Genomic DNA, 18,212 nt, shown 5'->3' with positions numbered 1-18,212 from the left:
GAGCAATAAATTGAGATTGCAAAAGATGCAAATTTTGTAATGGAATAGGCTTAAATTAAATCTGGCTTAAAATCATTCCAGTAAGTTTTCCAAGTAAACTTGCTAAGCTTTCATACTAGAACAAACATACATATATATTTTATATAACTATATACAGTATTACATATAAATATAATCTGATTTAAGAAAAAAACTGAACTTGGAGACAGTGTCTCATATTTTGGCTAGCCCTGGCTTTTAAAGCATAGTTTGCACTCTATACTTTTATTTTCCTGTTTGACCTATATCTTTTGTACACAGCTGTTAAAGGTGGTCTTCTCCACACTCTTTTGTATCCATTTCTGACAAAGAATTAGAGGTATATATCACCTACAGTAAACAATACTTAGAGGCTTTTGTCCAGGATTCTTTCCTTCCAGCCCCCTTTCTTAAAGACTGATTGTGTTTTACAGCAAGCATTTTGCCTTGAGCATTGAGATTTGGAACTTATTGTTATATTGGTTACGATTCCCAATCTAACTTGGTCATGGAATCAAATCATAGTTTCTTGAGTGCAGCAGGCTGTGTGTGCACTAGTCCCCTTGTGGCTAAACTGACTGCATTGGTCAATAAAACTAAATTTTAACTGTCAAAATTGCCCAAGGCAGTATAGATAAAATAATAAATGAACAATTTTGATCCATAAATCAAAGCCATACTTCTAAAACTGGGCAACAGGAGAAACTTGGGTTTTCTAACAGACATGCATGTTTCCCACTTACAGTGTTCTATCCTTTTTTTTTCCCTCTTATCCAAAGCCCTTTAAAAATTTCATCCAGGATAATATTATTTTCATAGAACAAAGCAAAAGTAAAGACAGACCAGTGTGATGCAGTGCTTGAAATTGTGTATCTGCAAGTTGGCTGTGAAAATCTTAACTGGTAATATCCAAGAACTGCAACATGAAGACTCCCTAGGTACCAATACACTGGATTAGTATTAGATGATGTTGTGTAAGAATGGGAATATTAAGAAGAAGATATGCCTTATAGATCAGAAAAGTTTACAGTAACCTCACTATTCTAGTAGACATGTCACTAATAACATTCCAACCATCAAAATGTATGATGATATCCGCCTTTCTTATGGCAGGTTACTTTTAAGAAAAATCTGTAAAATAATAATAGTGCAAAAAAGAACGGTGTTTTCAAACAAAGCAGCAATGTCTTTTTTGGATGTTGGTTTATATAACACAGTACCTCATAAGTGAGGCATAACTGGATGACAGCTCTCTGTAAAGTAGGGCGTTCCTGACACAAATTCTTAGCCCATAGCTGAATTAAAGATATTACTTTATTTCCAATTGACTATTTGAGGGATTCAGACAGTGTCTTGAAAGTATTTATACCTGAAGATACCTTTTAACAGGAATGAAATTTATTTGACTCCTGAATTTTGAAATGGTATTGTCCCATAATTTAGGGGACAGTTGAACCCATACTAACACTCTATGAAAGGTCTGGTTAGGAATGTTGTAGATATTCTCAATTCATTAAGCAGAACATGTACCTTATTTAGTTGAAATAGCTGATTTTAAATTTGAATTTGAGTCACACTGAGGATGTGTTTTCCCAGGGTCTTTTTTTTTTCCTAAGTACATTCTGAAAAACTTTTTAGTGAATATTTTTATGTAACTCGAAATAATGCATGTTCATCCCCTCTCACCCTTTTGCAAACAATTAACGAAAACCATTCTTTTCACATTATTGTATTTTATGTACTCTGTCTGATCTGCAAAGCATGTCTCTGTTATAGTCCCAAGTATAGTGTTTGGCTCAAGTTCTTGAATCTTAGGCTTGCAGTTTCTAGAGGTCCCTGGATCAATCCCAGTGTTGGCTAAGATGGTGGCTGTCATATATATGCATATTAGGGCTGTGCGAAGCTTCAGTCTCTGATTTGATTCAGCAGGAATTTGGCCTGATTTGATGGCCGAATCTCTGAATCCAAATCGAATCAGGGGACCCTTTAATCTCTCAGAATTAATTTGGAACCCTTTGAATCAATTCAAAAAGATTTGGAGATTCAGACATAGGCACAGCTTTAAATGTTTTTTCTATATACCCCAAGGTAGCAGGCAGCTAATGAATGCTGCGATGCTGGGGAGATGGAGCATTCGACAGGAGCATGGGGGGCTCCCCAGCTTGCTCAGCAGCAGACCTGTAAAGGGGTAGAAGCACTTCCAGTCCACTTCTGGGTCCACAGGGACTGCGTGGCCCTCCCCCACATTGTCTGGCTCAGTGACTGGTGTCTCCTGGGTCTGGGGAGGCACCCAGAGTCCCCCCGTGGCCGATCACCAAGCCAGGGGGAAGCAGGGCCCCCCCCGTGTGCTCCCTGGCAGACCTAGAGGTGGACCAAAAGTACTTGCGGTCCACTTCCAGGTTTGCCGCCGAGCACACGGGGGACCCCCCGTGCTCCTGTGGGACGCTCAATCCATGCCACCATTGCAGCATTCACAAGCCATACATGGTACCTTGAGGTGTGTAGAAAAAACATCTAACGCTGTGTCTGTGGCCAAATTGCTTGATTCTCTGAATTAGCATTGAACCTTCAGATTTAGATTTGGCTGAATTGAATCAGGGACAGTAATTCAAATCAGCAAATCGAATCACTGTCCCCAATTCAGGCCAAATCCAAATAAAAAAACGGCCCATTTCGCACACCCATAATGGGTAACCCTGCTGAGACATGCTGAATAGTGTTCTTACACAGACAGAGGTGTTTACTCTTACACAAAAAGGAGCCATATTTACTCAGACTATTGCATTAGGAACACAGAGAAAAATATCAATATTTGCACAGTGGAAAAGGTCAAATGTAAAAGGGACAGCTTTGTAGAATGTATTGCAAAATACCTTCCAAATCATAGATGGTAACAGTAATTTAAAATCCACATTAAAAAAGTTGAAATAGCCTTTAAACTATTTAAAAATTCTGTTCTCTCTCCTCGTCATTTTCTAGCTCATTATAAAGCAGCGTTTTGCAACCTGTGGGTCGTGACCCAAAAGTGGGTCACAAGAATATATGAAAGGATAATGAACAAATTTTAGAATTGGATCAACAAACTTTAAAAGCAGATTCTCCTTGAAAGGAGAAAAATGTGGGAGATCATGGCTTTTCCTTGCAGGCTAACAGAGTTCCAGCCTGTGAGGAGCTGCTTGGGCCCCCCCACCCCACACCCCCTGCTCCCTGCCCCCCACACACTGGGGGGATGGGGTCTGAGGGCAGGGGGAAGTGGGTCAGTAGAGAGGGGCACTGGGTCAGGACTGGCCATCGATGTTTACAAATGGGTCCTGGTACAAAAAGCTTGAGAACCACTGCTATAAAAGCAACACAGGAACCAAGTTAAACAGGAAAGTGCAAGGAGAATCTTTTTCCCATACTTTCCATAAAACATAGATTAATCCTAAAAAAGAGGGTTTTGAAAGGCAGGAGAGGAGTAGATTTGGTGAAAGCCACAAAAGAATCACATCACAACATGCTGACTTTGTAGTGCAGTCATGGCATTGCATCAGCATATAACAGTATTTAATTATTGCAAAACAGTACCACCCTGTTTTTGTTGCAGGAAAACTCCAGGACATAATGTCATTTCTATTTATTTATGACAGAGTATCTATTTTAAATTTTATAGTTACACTCTGCCGTGTTGGTTCATAGAGGAGGAATTTTTCTCTCTCTCCTGCTTCCCTGCAAGTCGGTAATTTATGAAAGCAAACAAGCTGTTTCTTCTCTTCCTTTTTTTAATGCTAATTCCTAGCCACTAGCTAAGTATAGACAGTCAAAAAGCTTGAGGCTGAACCAATTCAGTCTTTGCAGGTTAATTTAAGCTGTGCAGATTGAACTCATAAGCAAGTGAACAGATATTCACCTTGGGTTCCAGAAATGCAGCGATATTTTGCAGTGGCCCAGGCCAGCAGCTAGGGGGTGCTAGAGCATGACTCCCTGCTCAAATGGAGTAGACAGCTTGGACCAAGACTACCCCACCCACCCACCCACCCGCAGGGGGGATTGTTGGGGAGATGCAAAGCATCCTGGAATGCTGGAGGACTGTGAATTAACTCGAATGTGGAGGGGATATGGGACAAAAGTTCAGTGAACATTTAATCTAAATCAGCTAAGTCTGATACCACAGTTTATCTTAAACTGGTTTTGGCCATTTTGAAAGCAGTTTATGTGCACTGACTTTCTGTTACAGAATTAAATCAGTTTCCAATGACTTATACTGGTTTATGTGTAATTTCTGTCTCTAACCTAGGGGTGGAAGAAGGGTTCTCTTTGGTTTCTTTCTTCCAGCAGCCATAGGGCATTCCTAGATCATGGGAACATCACCAATGCCAGTTAGACCTTAACTGCTTATTCTATAGTGAACTCTTTGGTTGGAACATGAGCTGACAGAGTTCTGTAATGGAAAGAGTTTTAGCCCCATGGAGATGTGGCTATCTCTTCTCTTTACTTTGTTACTGGTTGGAATGTAATCCATGTTCTCTCTTAATGAAAAACGTCTACTAACTTACTTCCTCCACATCCATTCAGCAGAGGCCAATTCTGTGCTCAATTATATGATAAATCTAAAGAAGTATCATTGACCTCTGCAGGGTTACCCTGGTATTTCACAAAATTCCCCCGATACATTTGATTACATGTTCTGTTTTCTTCCCTCCCCTTTCCCAAGTCTTATAGCTGCTGTATCACAGGAGTGCAGAGCACATGAAGGTATGGAGAGAAGTCTGCAAAATAAATCCTAGACCTTGAAGCTATGAGTCTAACTTAAATTACTCAATAAGAAGCTCCAGGTATTCTTGAACTAGGCCTATTAACCTGTCTAAAAGGAGATTTGTATTCAGATTGGTTCTTTACTTTCCTCTTAGAGGGGAGAGTGTCTTTTGTAGCAGTCCACTTGCACATTGTTTCATGAACTGCTTTGTGTGATTTGCAAGCAGAGCAAGAAGATTATCCATGAGAAACTACAGACTTCATAAGACCTGTACAAAAGTTAGAGGTTGAGCACAACAGCCATTGAGTATGATAGCTTTAGCACTTTGCCCACACTGTATGAATAGAACTACTAGCAGGGGATACCAACCTCTTCCCTGTACCTGGCTACTCAAAGCAACAAAATCACCAGTACTAATGTGACTACTTCTAAAAGTGTCAAAAAACCAGCTTGCCTTGGTCATAAACCTGGAAAAGAGGGGAAGTATGCACCCATTTCCAGTTTTTTAATGTCATCATCTGTGGGTAGGAATGTTATGGCTCAAGGGGATCTTAGTTTTTCAGAGACTAGTATTACTGTTTATTTCCCCTTTTCCTTTTCCTGGTATTTCTCACAGCATAATTGCTTCTTAGGCTGGGAATAAAATAGACAAGAAAAAAGGTAGGGGGGGTGGCAATATAGCATTTTAAAAGAATAGGCTAGCACCTAATTTTACCTGTTGTGGGCTCAATTCTAATTTGAGATATGTGAATGCACATTGCTGTATAACCTGAAATATTTGTTATTGCACATTTGAGCCCAAGCATAATAGAAAATTTCGCAAGCTACATAGCTATAAATAGTGAACAAATTTAATACAGTGAATTATTCTTCACTGAGTCTCTTTCTTCAATATACATACCATAGTGTACTGTGAAATAATAAGGTGCTGCAAGTGTCATATAGCAGCTGCAAGCTACTATTGTCATTAGCACTAGTTCATCTTGAACCAGTGGCAAGTGTTTGGTGACTACAGTTAGCAGCAGAACTGCTGCCCTGATGATGGGCATTTCATCACTAATACCCTTGTAATACTCCTTTAAATAGAATAAACTACCAACTAGCTATCAAAGAGTATTTTCTCAGGGTCACATCATGATGGTGAGTCAAGACCAGCTTCTGCTAGTTATATTTTAATTATGAACGATAATCCTACCAGAATTGCCCTTGTTTAATCATAAAACTTACTTTTTCTTTTCACCTGTAACAGTTAAGCTAGATTGATTTTTTTTAAAAGCATTGTTTCATTTGTCAGAATTACACTATAATAATGTAATTTTCAAAACAAAGAATTATAAAGATTTTTTTGTGTTCAGAACTGCATAGCACTTCCAAAAACCCTACTGCTAAGGCAATGATGTATTACTTTCACTTTCATTATATGTTTTTAATCAGAGCGTGACTTCACACTAGACAAAGCGATGCTTTATGCATGGTCTCACTTGTTTTTGCTAAAATCTTTTGACATGATTAATTTTACTTTAATGCTTTTGTCTTGTTGTAATGGTAAGGATGAAAGGTGTAAACCAGGGCAAAAATACATGCTTTTCTATCATAATGTTTCTGAGCATTTCAAAAAAAATCTTAGATGAAAGAAAAAAAGATCGCAAGAGACTGGTCCAACTGGAATTAAATTTCCTGCTACCTGAACATAGAATACAGGAGATTAATAAAAATGATGCAGTCATTGTTTTTAGTTTTATTTTTTGGTATTTCTTTTATAGCAATGTATTCATCTGTAAGATTAGAAGTGACGAAAAGGACAGAGATTGTATCTTATACATTTCTGGCTATACAGTGAATCCTGTTTCAGTGCAGTTTTTTTTCCCCTTAAAACATGAATGGATAAAATATTAGGAAATCCTTCTAAAGGCTTAGATAGCATATTCCATTCTGCACTAAACTGCAGCAGATCTTTCTTTGAAATCTGTGCTCCTTTCTTCAGTAACATGCTAGCTGTAACTTTCATCAGCTTCGCAAGATAACCACATCATATGTGTAAAATCAGAGTATTTCATAAGTACCGAAAGTAGTGGCAAATACATCTACTGGCAAGAAATATTTAGGCTTAGTAAGGGTCTGGTTACATGGTGCACTTTGAGCTGCTCAAATGTTGATTAGTGTTAGTGACAGCTGGAGTTCAGAGCAGTTACACCCTTAATCTAAAAATGTCTTTGACTGTCCCCCACCTTAACAGCTGTGACTTGCCACTAGAAGACTGGTGAGGCTGGTGAATGAGGTCAGGCTTCTATCCCTGCTGGGGGGGAGGGGAGGGGGAGCAGTTAGAGATGGGTTGTCGGGGAGAAGGAAGAGGGGGAAGCTGAGAATTAATGGAATGGGGTGTGTAATGACATAGGAAGTGGAAAGGAAATAGGGGTGGGAGAAAGATGGTAAAATTAAGGAAATCAGCCACTGAAGCAGGTGCAGCTGATGAACTCAGACTGGTGGGGCAGTAGAGTGTCTCACAGGAGGGGGGGCACAGTTTGCAGCTGGTCAGGAGTGGGATGGGGTTTGCAGCTGGCCAGGAGTGGGGGGGAGCGGGTTATCAGCTGACTGGGCAGTCCAGCCAGTAGTGGGGAGGCTGCAAACCCCCCACTTCTGGCGAGCTGCAAACCGCATCCCCCTACTGCTGGCCTGCTGCAACCCACCCCCCGCCCACTCCCGTGGAATGCTCCACTGCCCCACCAGTCTGAGTCCATCAGCCACATCTGCACTGCAGGATAAATAAAAAGAAGTACAGAAAAAGAATTTTAAAAGAAATAAAGCAGAAATAAAGGAGGTCTCATCTCTGAATAAACTGGGATTTAGCTTGTTCTCCCCCCACCCCTCCTAGATTCTATTTCTGGACTCATCTGTGCCCTGCCATCTGGCTAGCTGGCATGTGCTCTGCAGGCTGTTTGCATAGGGTTGCACCCATGGGAGTGGGAAGGTCCCAGCCCAGGGAGTAGAGGTGGAGTTGGCTTGATGCCAGAACTGCCCTGTGGTCAGTAGAGTTCAAGGGTTGAAAAGTTTGTCCACCCAGAGCAGGAGGGTGGAGGAAGGGATGCTACATCTTGAAATGCTGGAGAACTGCAATTTGGATGGCTAATCTGTGGTAAGTGGCCACACTTTAATGGAACACGAGCTGGGTAACACGGAGCAGAGATAAAACTGCTGTGTAGTGGCGTAACTTTAAGCCACCTAATGTGTTCTTAAAACTAGTTTCAGGTGTTAATGTCTAGACAATTCAGGAGTTAAGGGCTGCAGGAACCACTTAAAATTACTGTGTAATAAAGACCTAAATGTACCAGTTTGGATTTTAAAACACTTTAAAAAACAGTATTTTTTATCCAACAAAAGTAGTGATAAGGGTGATTATGAAAAATGTAGTATTCAGAAAATTGTTGGATCGGCAGGTTTTGTTTCTTTTTGTTCAGAAAGAGCAATCCCTTTTTTCTGATAACTTCATTCTTATTAAGAATATCTTCAATTTATTTCCATTCTCTTTTCTGTCCCACCACTTTGCAGACTTGTTTAGAATGTCTAGGTTTTCACCATTATATGCAGAAAGCTGATGGATCAGAGGCCTTTAGATTTCCTGCTTTGACCCTCTCTGGACCTACCCTCTCTCACACCAGCAGCCAGTTACACATTATCAAGAGAGCTTAATACATTTGTCTTCCTCTGCATCTATAACTCACTAACCATAACCCACCACCAGTGACTTATTCATGCTGTGTATGCATATGAAGTTAGTTCTGTTTCTCTGTCTTTTGCCAATTTGGTTTTATTCCATGTTTTTCAGGTGTTGTGGTCTGAACACCACACACACGCACGCACATGCATGCATGCACGCACACAGAGTATTTTGAGCATCCAAACCCTCCTTGGCTGTGTTCCTTCACAGTTCAGCTCCATTTTATGTCTTCCTTTCTGGCTTATTCAGGAAGTACCAAAATTTAAGCAAATTTCTTTTACTACAATTCTCCAGTTTTCATACAATAATGACACTTCATACTTATATAGTCATCTTCTGTCCATATTAAAGCAGTACAAACATTATATCTACATTTTAAAGAGAGGAAGATCAAGGAAGGTTAAATTAATCACCAAAGGTCACAAAGCAAGTCAGTACTGGAGAAAACAGATTCCCTGTCCTATGCCATCCTATATTCTATTGGACCAAGCTGCTTTCCCTTTTCTTCTGTTTTCCAAGCCGGCTTGTAGATAGTTGCAACAACTTCTGCCATGCATGGTGATGCTCTTTCCTTTCATAAGAAGGAAGGACAAAGTGTTCTGTAAGGCCATATTAACTCAAGAGTTTTTCAGCATTCCACTCTTTCTGATTGGTTTTGAAATGGTAATTCCCTTGGCTAGCCTTCTACTTGGGGTTAATAAATATGTCTTTGTCCTTAAGGCAGACAAGGTTCTTTGGGTAAATCTGATATCTTTTATTGAACCAACTAAAATCACTGGAAAAATTCTTCCTTGAAACTATTTCAGTTGTTCTAATAAAAGATATTGGATTTACCCAAAGAATCTTGTCTGTCTATGTCCATAGACCAATGTGGCTACGTCTATACCTCTTGGCCCTTAACATATTTTTAAATGTGTGGCTACCTTCCCCTATATATGCCTAAAACTTTTCTTCAGATTTTCCTTACACATGTTTTCCACTTTCATAATATTACTTGTGCTTTATGCCTTTACATTTAAGATTCTTAGGAGAGGTTTTCAAAGATACAAATGTAAGCTAGGCACTTTCTAATGCCCACCTTTTGTGCCTTTGAAAAAAATCTTGTCCTTGTAATTAAACATAGGGAGCAAATTGGAATAGTGTTTGGAAATTCCTTCTGCCAGAATTAGACTTTTCCCCTACTTGACTGGTAATCATATTATAGGAGTAAGGACTTGTGGTGAAGACGGGAGAGTAATGAAGGAGGAAATGAAATCTCCTGACATGTCCTTGTTATACCCTCTTACAGCTTGTATTATATCCATGTGTAAATTATACACATATGTTCATCACACACATTTATCTCAGTGAACATTTTTTGGTGACCCTGATAAATTTCATGCATCTCACTCCATTTTTGATCAGTTTCAAACATTAGGGCTTCTGCTTCAGTGCTATGTCAAGGTTGGTTTCAGTACTGCATTGAAAAGCTTGAGCAAGCTTTGGCATATTTCTAAAGCACAAGCCTTAGCGCTACCCACTAGATGGATTTAATAAATGTTATGGATATCTATAGAAGTAGTGACTTTCCATGGCCCCAAACATGCCCACACTTACACACACAAGCACACATGCACAAACACCTTAATACATTCCTATAAGACATTAATTACATTGAATTTAACATTTTAAATTCTTTCTATATTTTCTATATAGATATTGTGCTCATTTTAAAGGGTGAAAAATAAAAAGAAATAAACATAAAATGAGACATTAATACTTATTAAAACTAATATGAGACAATCAAATATAAAAGTAACTTAGGGGGTCTCATTTGATGTGCCCACATACATTTCCAACAAGCCACAGGTTTACAACATGCAGGCAAGTGACAATGTAGCTATGAGAAGCATATAGTAGAGGGTAACTTTCTGTGTTACATGCTGGAGGTTAGCCACACAACTCCCATTCTGAGCATGATACATGGGAATTCAACCATGCAGCTACCATTAACGATGCACACCTGCATATCTAAGAGCCAGATAGAGTTCTAAGAATGAGTGAAAATATAGCAAGTTGTCAAAATGCATGCCATAGTCGTGTGTTAAAATTATTCTCTCCCGCAGTACAGTTTTAAATAACTGTCAAGAAACTCCAGCCCTCTTCCTTGAACCTGCATATTTTTCTTTTTGATTACAGTGTCCTTAGCTACCAATATTACTGCAGGGGTGTGTCTACATGTTCATTAATGCACCATAATCCGTGATATTGCGCATTAGCATAGATGAATGCTTTTTATGTGATCTATGCACATTAGATTTAGTCTACTGTGCATTAGCGCATTGGCATGTTTTTTGCCAGCCATGCTAATGCACAGTAGCATTAGTGTAAAGTGCATTAAGCATCTTGTATAGATGCATCCCAGTGGTATTTAACTGCACTTATCTTTGGATAACTTCTTCCCTCTGTGACTGGCTTGACCAGTAATTTTCAAACTTAATTTCAGTTGTGTTCAGCTAAAACTTTTAAAGAAAGAGGTGATTCTCTGGTACAAGTGTTGTTTCACAGATTTCATAGACAACAGGGCTGGAAGGGACCTCAGGAGATCATCGAGTCCAGCCCCCTGCCCAAAGGGCAGGAAGTCAGCTGGGGTTATAGGATCCCAGCAAGATAAGCATCCAATTTACTCTTGAAGGTGTTCAATGTAGGCACTTGAACCACCTCCGATGGCAGACTGTTCCAGATCTTGGGGGCTCGGACAGTAAAGAAATTCTTCCTTATGTCCAGCCTGAAACGGTCTTGCAGGAGTTTATGACTGTTCAACCTAGTCATCCCTTGGGGCACTCTGGTGAACAAACGTTCCCCCAGATCCTGGTGGTCACCCCTGATAAACTTATAGGTGGCCATCAGATCACCCCTGAGCCTACGCTTTTCCAGGCTAAAAAATCCCATGGCTCTCAGCCTATCATCGTAAGGTCTGTTTTCCTGACCTCTGATCATTCACATGGCTCTCCTCTGGACTCTTTCAAGCTTCTCCACATCCTTTTTGAATTGTGGAGCCCAAAACTGGACGCAGTACTCCAGCTGCGGCCTCACCAAGGCCGAGTACAAGGGGAGAATGACGTCCCGCGATTTGCTCGAGAAGCATCTATGGATGCAAGCCAGCGTTTTGGTCGCTTTAGTAGCTGCAGCATCACATTGCAGGCTCATGTTCATCTTGTGGTCAATGATGACCCCCAAGTCTCTTTCTTCTGTAGTGCTATCCAACGTAGCACTGCCGAGCCTATAAAGATGCTGCAGGTTTTCCCTCCCAAGGTGGAGAACCTTGCATTTTTCGGTGTTAAACACCATCAGGTTCTCGTCTGCCCATTTGCTGAGCTTACCCAGGTCAGCCTGGATCACCCGCCTATCTTCTGGCGTGGATGCTTTGTCCCAAAGTTTGGTGTCATCGGCGAACTTGGCCAGTCCACTCCTGACTCCAATGTCCACATCATTAATGAAGATGTTGAACAGTATGGGTCCAAGGACAGAGCCTTGAGGGACCCCACCGGTCACAGGGCACCACGATGAGTGACTGCCATCAATTACAACCCTGTGGGTCCGACCACGGAGCCAATTTCCCAGCCAGTGGATCGTGGTGGAGCCAAGGCCACAACTGGCCAGTTTGGCCAAGAGGTGATCATGGGATACCAGATCAAAGGCTTGTTTGAAGTCAAGATATATGACATCAATCTCTTCTCCCTCGTCCAGGTGATAGGTCACCTGGTCGTAGAAGGAAATGAGATTGGTCAAACAAGACCTACCCGCAACAAACCCATGCTGGCTATCCCTTAGGATGTTAGCCTGGGCCAGTCCATCAAGGATGGCCTCCTTAATAAACTTTTCTAAGATCTTCCCCAGGAAAGGAGTCAGGCTAATGGGCCTGTAGTTAGCTGAATCCACTCTCCTCCCTTTCTTGAAGATCGGCACCACATTGGCCTTCTTCCAGTCTTCGGGCACTACACCAGAGCGCCAGGAGTTTTCAAAGATCTGTGCCAGGGGCTGGGCTATGATGCTCACCAGCTCCTTGAGTACCCTGGGGTGCAGATTGTCAGGGCCGGCTGACTTGAAGATATCCAGCTTCTCAAGGTGTTCCTTCATGAGGTCAGCATTTATGGAGGGTAGGGGGTCCCCATCACCCGGATCTCCCTGTCCCATAGCAGGCATGGGCGTCTCATGGGACTGATGAAAGACTGATGCAAAGTACCTATTTAATAGGTTGGCTTTTTCCTGGGCGTCAGTTGTCAGTTGCCCCATCTGGTTTAGCAGGGGTCCAACGTTGCCCTTGCTTTTCCTCCGGCTCCCCACATATCTGAAAAAGGACTTTTTGTTGTCCTTGATGCCTGAAGCTAGTTGGAGTTCAGTTGCAGCCTTGGCTTTCCTGGTTTGCTCCCTGCAGCACCGGACCAGTGCAGAAGAATCCTCCTTGGAGGTGAATCCTGTCCTCCATCCTTTGTAGGCTTTCCTTTTTAGCCACAGGAGGTCTGCTAGGTCCCTGGAGAGCCAGGAGGGCTGCTGTGCCTTCTTGCTGCCTTTCCTCCATGTTGGAATAGATTTAGCTTGTGCATTGAGGATCGCTTCCTTGAGGAGCAACCACTCTTCTTGAACTCCCATCTCCCTGGGGTCATGGTCCCTCAGGGCCTGACCGACAAGCCTCTTCAGCTTGTCAAAGTCGGCTTTTCTGAAGTCAAGGACTTCTGTGTTGCTGACTGACTTGCCAGCTTTACGGCGGATGGTGAAGGTGATCAGCTCGTGGTCGCTGTCACCCAGCTTCCCATCAATCACTAGGTCGACGATTAGGTCATCCCTCGTAGCCAGTACCAGGTCGAGCAGTGTTTTGCCTCTCATTGGCCCATAGGCTTCTTGAGTCACATAGAGGTCATCCACGCAGAGGTCAGTTTAAACGTCATCCAGAGTGTTGTAGTCCTGAGTTTTATTTTAGGGTGTAGAGAAACTGAAAAGGATCCAGAGGTGAGCAACAGAGATAATAATGGGGATGGAATACAAGCTGTGCAAGGAAATGTTGTGAGAACAAGGTATGTTTATTTTGGAAAAAAGGTTATTGAGGGAGACATGTTTTCAAATAGATAAAAGGCTGCCACCAAGAAGAAAGAGAGCAACTGTTCTCCCTCACCGCAAAGGGAAAGTCACGAAGCACTAGGTTTAAATTTCAGCAGAGCAGATTTAGATTCAGTCTCAGGAGAAAAAACATCCTTACTGTCAGAACCAAAAAACAATACTGACCAGGAAAGTTATAGAATCTCCTTCCGTTGGAGGTTTCCAAGAAGAGGCTGGATAGGCATTTGTCTAGGATTGTATAGACATAGTACATTGTGCATTCATGCAGAGAGTTGGACTAAATGACCTTGAAGTTTCGTCCAACCCTATGATTCTGAGCTAGTGGGTCTCAACCTCTTTAGACTTGAAGTATCCCTTAGAAAATGTCAGCTCTTAGTTTTTACTCTTCTGACCACAGAAAAATAATAGAGCAATTATTCTGTTGCAAAGAATTCAGAAAGACCACAGCAGGTCAGAGTGTTTTTAACACTGTAGATTCCTATGTGAAAACTACGGGTTTATTTTGTGAATCGTGTTTGCACACCTAACAGTGCTAACATTGTACTAACCTCATGGCACCCTTGAAAGGATTTCAAGGCACCCCAGTCTGTTACAGCACCTTAGTTGAGAATCACTGTTCTAAGCAAAGCATCAGATCAATTCCTTCTCTTTCTCATCTCATTTGAGACGGTCTGTATGCCTTCCTAATTCATAAATGTGGTGTTATTCTTGATTCTGAGCTCTCTTTCTCCTTCCATATCCCCTGTTTCATTATATCTTGTTGTCAACACTTCTGCACCATTGCCTTAATTCTGCCTCTGCTGAAATCCTTATCTGTGCCTTTATCTCTTGACTACTCTGTCCCTCTTCTCAATGGCCTTCTAAACTCCTGGCCCTCTGAACTCCAGTATACATGGAATGCTGCTGCTCTTCTCATGCATACAAAGAAGCGTGAGCACCTCCAACCTTGAAAACTGCTCTGGCAGTCATTCGTTTCACAGTAACATTAAAATTACTCTCTGTGGGTTAGATTCACAGCCCATGTCCAGCCATGAGATTGCCATGAAATTGCAAACCTGCAGTAGTGGAAAGTTGGCCTGGAACACAAGCTCAGAACAGAGGCTGCCTCCAACCCTTCTGTAGCGTAAGAGATGGTGGGCTGCATGACTGGTGCAGGCCACAAAGTACGTTGCTTCTGCTAGGGAAGGGGGCATATTCAAAGCAACTGAGGATATGCTGATTTAGCATGATTCTATATTTTCATAGATTTCATAGATTTCATAGACATTAGGGCTGGAAGGGACCTCAGAAGATCATCGAGTCCAGCCCCCCGCCCAAAGGGCAGGAAGTCAGCTAGGGTTGTAGGATCCCAGCAAGATAAGCATCCAATTTGCTTTTGAAGGTGTTCAATGTAGGCACTTGAACCACCTCCGATGGCAGGCTGTTCCAGACCTTGGAGGCTCGGACAGTAAAGAAATTCTTCCTTATGTCCAGCCTGAAACGGTCTTGCAGGAGTTTATGACTGTTCAACCTAGTCATCCCTTGGGGCACTCTGGTGAACAAACGTTCCCCCAGATCCTGGTGGTCACCCCTGATAAACTTATAGGTGGCCATCAGATCCCCCCTGAGCCTGCGCTTTTCCAAGCTAAACAGCCCCATGGCTCTCAGCCTGTCGTCGTAAGATCTGTTTTCCTGACCTCTGATCATGTGCATGGCTCTTCTCTGGACTCTCTCAAGCTTCTCCACATCCTTTTTGAATTGTGGAGCCCAAAACTGGATGCAGTACTCCAGCTGCGGCCTCACCAAGACCAAGTATAAGGGGAAAATGATGTCCCGAGATTTGCTTGGGAAGCATCCATGGACGCAAGCCAGCGTTTTGGTCGCTTTAGTAGCCGCAGCATCACATTACAGGCTCATGTTCATCTTGTGGTCAGTCATGACCTCCAAGTCTCTTTCTTCCGTAGAGCTAGCCAGCATAGCACTGCCGAGCCTATAAGGATGCTGCAGGTTTTTCTTCCCAAGGTGTAGTACCTTGCATTTTTTGGTGTTAAACACCATCAGGTATACTAGACTCTACTGCGAAATTTCTACACAATTGAGTGCCAAATTTAAAGCTGATGATTGCCGGAGGTGCTGCGCCCTGCCCTCCCCTTGAAAGTAAGTCAAAACCGTTGCCTTAGCCCACCTTGGATTAGCTTCAGTCTCCCTATCCTTCTCTATTTCCTCTTCCAGCTAAGATGGGGAGACAGTAATTTTGTTTCCCACCAACTTCCTAGGCTTTTTCCAGTAAACTGAAAACTTTTCCAGTGGGCTGGAAAAAACAAATGGTGTCCAAATGTCCATTTTCAGATCAAAATCTCTGTGTGAGTGAAAGTCAGTTTCGAGACTCTGCTCCGCTTGATTCAGAGCAGAATTTTTCATCTCAAGTGACTCCTGAATCAGGCAGACTGGCAATCGGAATAACTGACTTTCACCACCCAATTGGATGGTCCCTTGGCTTCAAAGAAACTACATATTTTAATGAACTGAAATGTAACAGAAAATGTTATGACCAACTCTTTTTGCTCTGTCCTTTCTTCCCTTAATACTCTCTGTCCACAGCTGGTAGGAGAATCTTCTCCTCTGCAGCATCAGCCAGCTGGAACAGCCTTCTTGCAAAGCTGTTTTGAATTGTATGCACAGTACTCTAACTGCAAACATGGATTTTTGTTTCTTACATGGTTTCAGGTAAAATTAATGTGTTTACTCTCATCTACTTAGACTGGGATTTATGTAGTGTTATTGGGAGCCAGGCATATATTGAGATGAAAATGACTCCAGTTTGTTTCTGGTTGCTTGTTTTTTCTGTATCTAATGTAACTTTTTATATCTGTACAAATGGGCTACAAACAGGATGACAGAGTACCCATAGCTGAGCAAACTATTCTCATCACAAAAAAATCCCACCACAGTAATCATGTTTATTATATTAAAAAATGAAACACTTCTCATACATTTTTCCCTTCACATTTTCATAGAACAAAAAGTAGTTTCCTTCTGAAAGGTGGGAGAGTGTCATTTTAGTACACAGTCATCTCCAAAGTACATTTTGGTAACTTGTCTGAGCTTTGATAGTTTAACGGATGGCATTAAAACTAATGGCAAGAGGTGTAGATATTAGATCCCCAGCCTTTGTCTGGATTGGATTATGCTCACTGCTGGGCTGCTCAGGTTTATCATTTGTGGAACATAATCCAATTCATTTTCTTTCTCTTGTCTGTTTTCTCTATGTCCATGTGGTTTCTCTTCTTTTCTTCCCTTTTTTTTTCTTTATTTAGAACAGGAATGAAATGTTAAGTAAATTGCAATGTGAGGGTTTGTTTCAGAAAGCATAATGCCTTATACCATATGTAATATGAGCTATAGCATTCATTTAATGGAACTGGAGTATATATTTTCATAAAAGAGTTAATATGTTCATACCAGACAGCTATATTTTTGCATATTCTTCAGTTGCTTCACTCCTATTTGGGAAATGCTCACCTTTTGGGATGTGTAACTGAGATGCAGCCATTCAAACTAAGAAAAAAGTGTTAATTTTGAATTTAATTAATAGTGAATTAACTTTAAAAAGGCATTTTACCTAGTACACAGAAATCCTGCATAACTAGAGCATATAATTTTAAATGAACCAGGCTACAAGATTACCTCTATGGATGTGATGTTGACAGGAACTCATAATTCATGGATATGAATTACGGTTGAATATTAGGAAAAAACTTCCTGACATTGAGCTCTATTAGATTGTGGAGTAATCTCCCATGGGAAATAGTGGAAGTCCCATTGCTTCAGTTGTTTAAAACCAGACAGAGGACTAAGAATAAAGTACAGATCTTGGGTTGGCCACAGCCTTAAAAATAAGAAATGCATTGCTTTTGAAATGTGGAAAATCAGATCAAGAAAATGAAGTACTTATTGTTCACAAAACAGAAACATCAAAGGCAATTGTACTACAAGGTTTCTCACCCGATCTCAATAATGTGCCTTATTTTCCTTGTGAATAAATCACCTGAAAAGATAAAAGTATATGTAAGTCTCTGTGCTGACACAGAGTCTGACTCAAATGCCACTGAAACCACGAGGAGTATTTTGAGTGACTTCATGGGGCTTTGGATCACACCCTTCGTCTTTAGGCTCCCTTCCCATGTTGTTAATAAAGGTGCCAATTACAAACACGTGGGATGTTTCTTTAATGTGAATTTCTGTCCACTTGAAACACAAACTTACATTTCATTTACTCCCATAAGCCACTAAAGACTTTCTCTGAGGCTGCAGTTTTCATTAGCTATATATCTGTGACTACATTATTTTAAAAATTTCCTTTTTATTACAAATGGGTAAAGTATTAAATGCACACAGTTTAGCTTTACTTAAAAAATTATATGTGAGATGACTAAGGGTAAAGCACTATTAAACAAATCAAGCTTATTCCACTAGGAGTAAAAATACTTGTTTAATTTAAAATATTGAGATGGTTAGGTATCCTGTAGCTCCTTATTGACAGTTATGCCATAATTTTTAACTTCTGTTAAAAAATATTTTTTCTTTTGTTCCAAGACTTTAAATTAGAAGAATTTGAAAAACACCATTATTTGGGGTAAACAAGAAAGAATGAGGGTGGAAGAACTG

General features: G+C 41.1%; 1 protein-coding gene across 3 annotated transcripts in view; it reads left to right on the top strand.

Annotated features, from left to right (window-relative positions):
- KLHL14 (kelch like family member 14) overlaps positions 1–18,212 on the top strand; it is a 107,909-nt gene that overhangs the window by 22,226 nt on the left and 67,471 nt on the right. The window lies entirely within an intron of this gene.

The sequence above is a fragment of the Crocodylus siamensis genome, chromosome 3 (assembly GCF_052110815.1).
Source record: "Crocodylus siamensis isolate JL-2025a chromosome 3, ASM5211081v1, whole genome shotgun sequence".
Classification (NCBI taxonomy): domain Eukaryota; kingdom Metazoa; phylum Chordata; order Crocodylia; family Crocodylidae; genus Crocodylus; species Crocodylus siamensis.
This window is presented reverse-complemented; position numbering and strand designations above follow the sequence as displayed.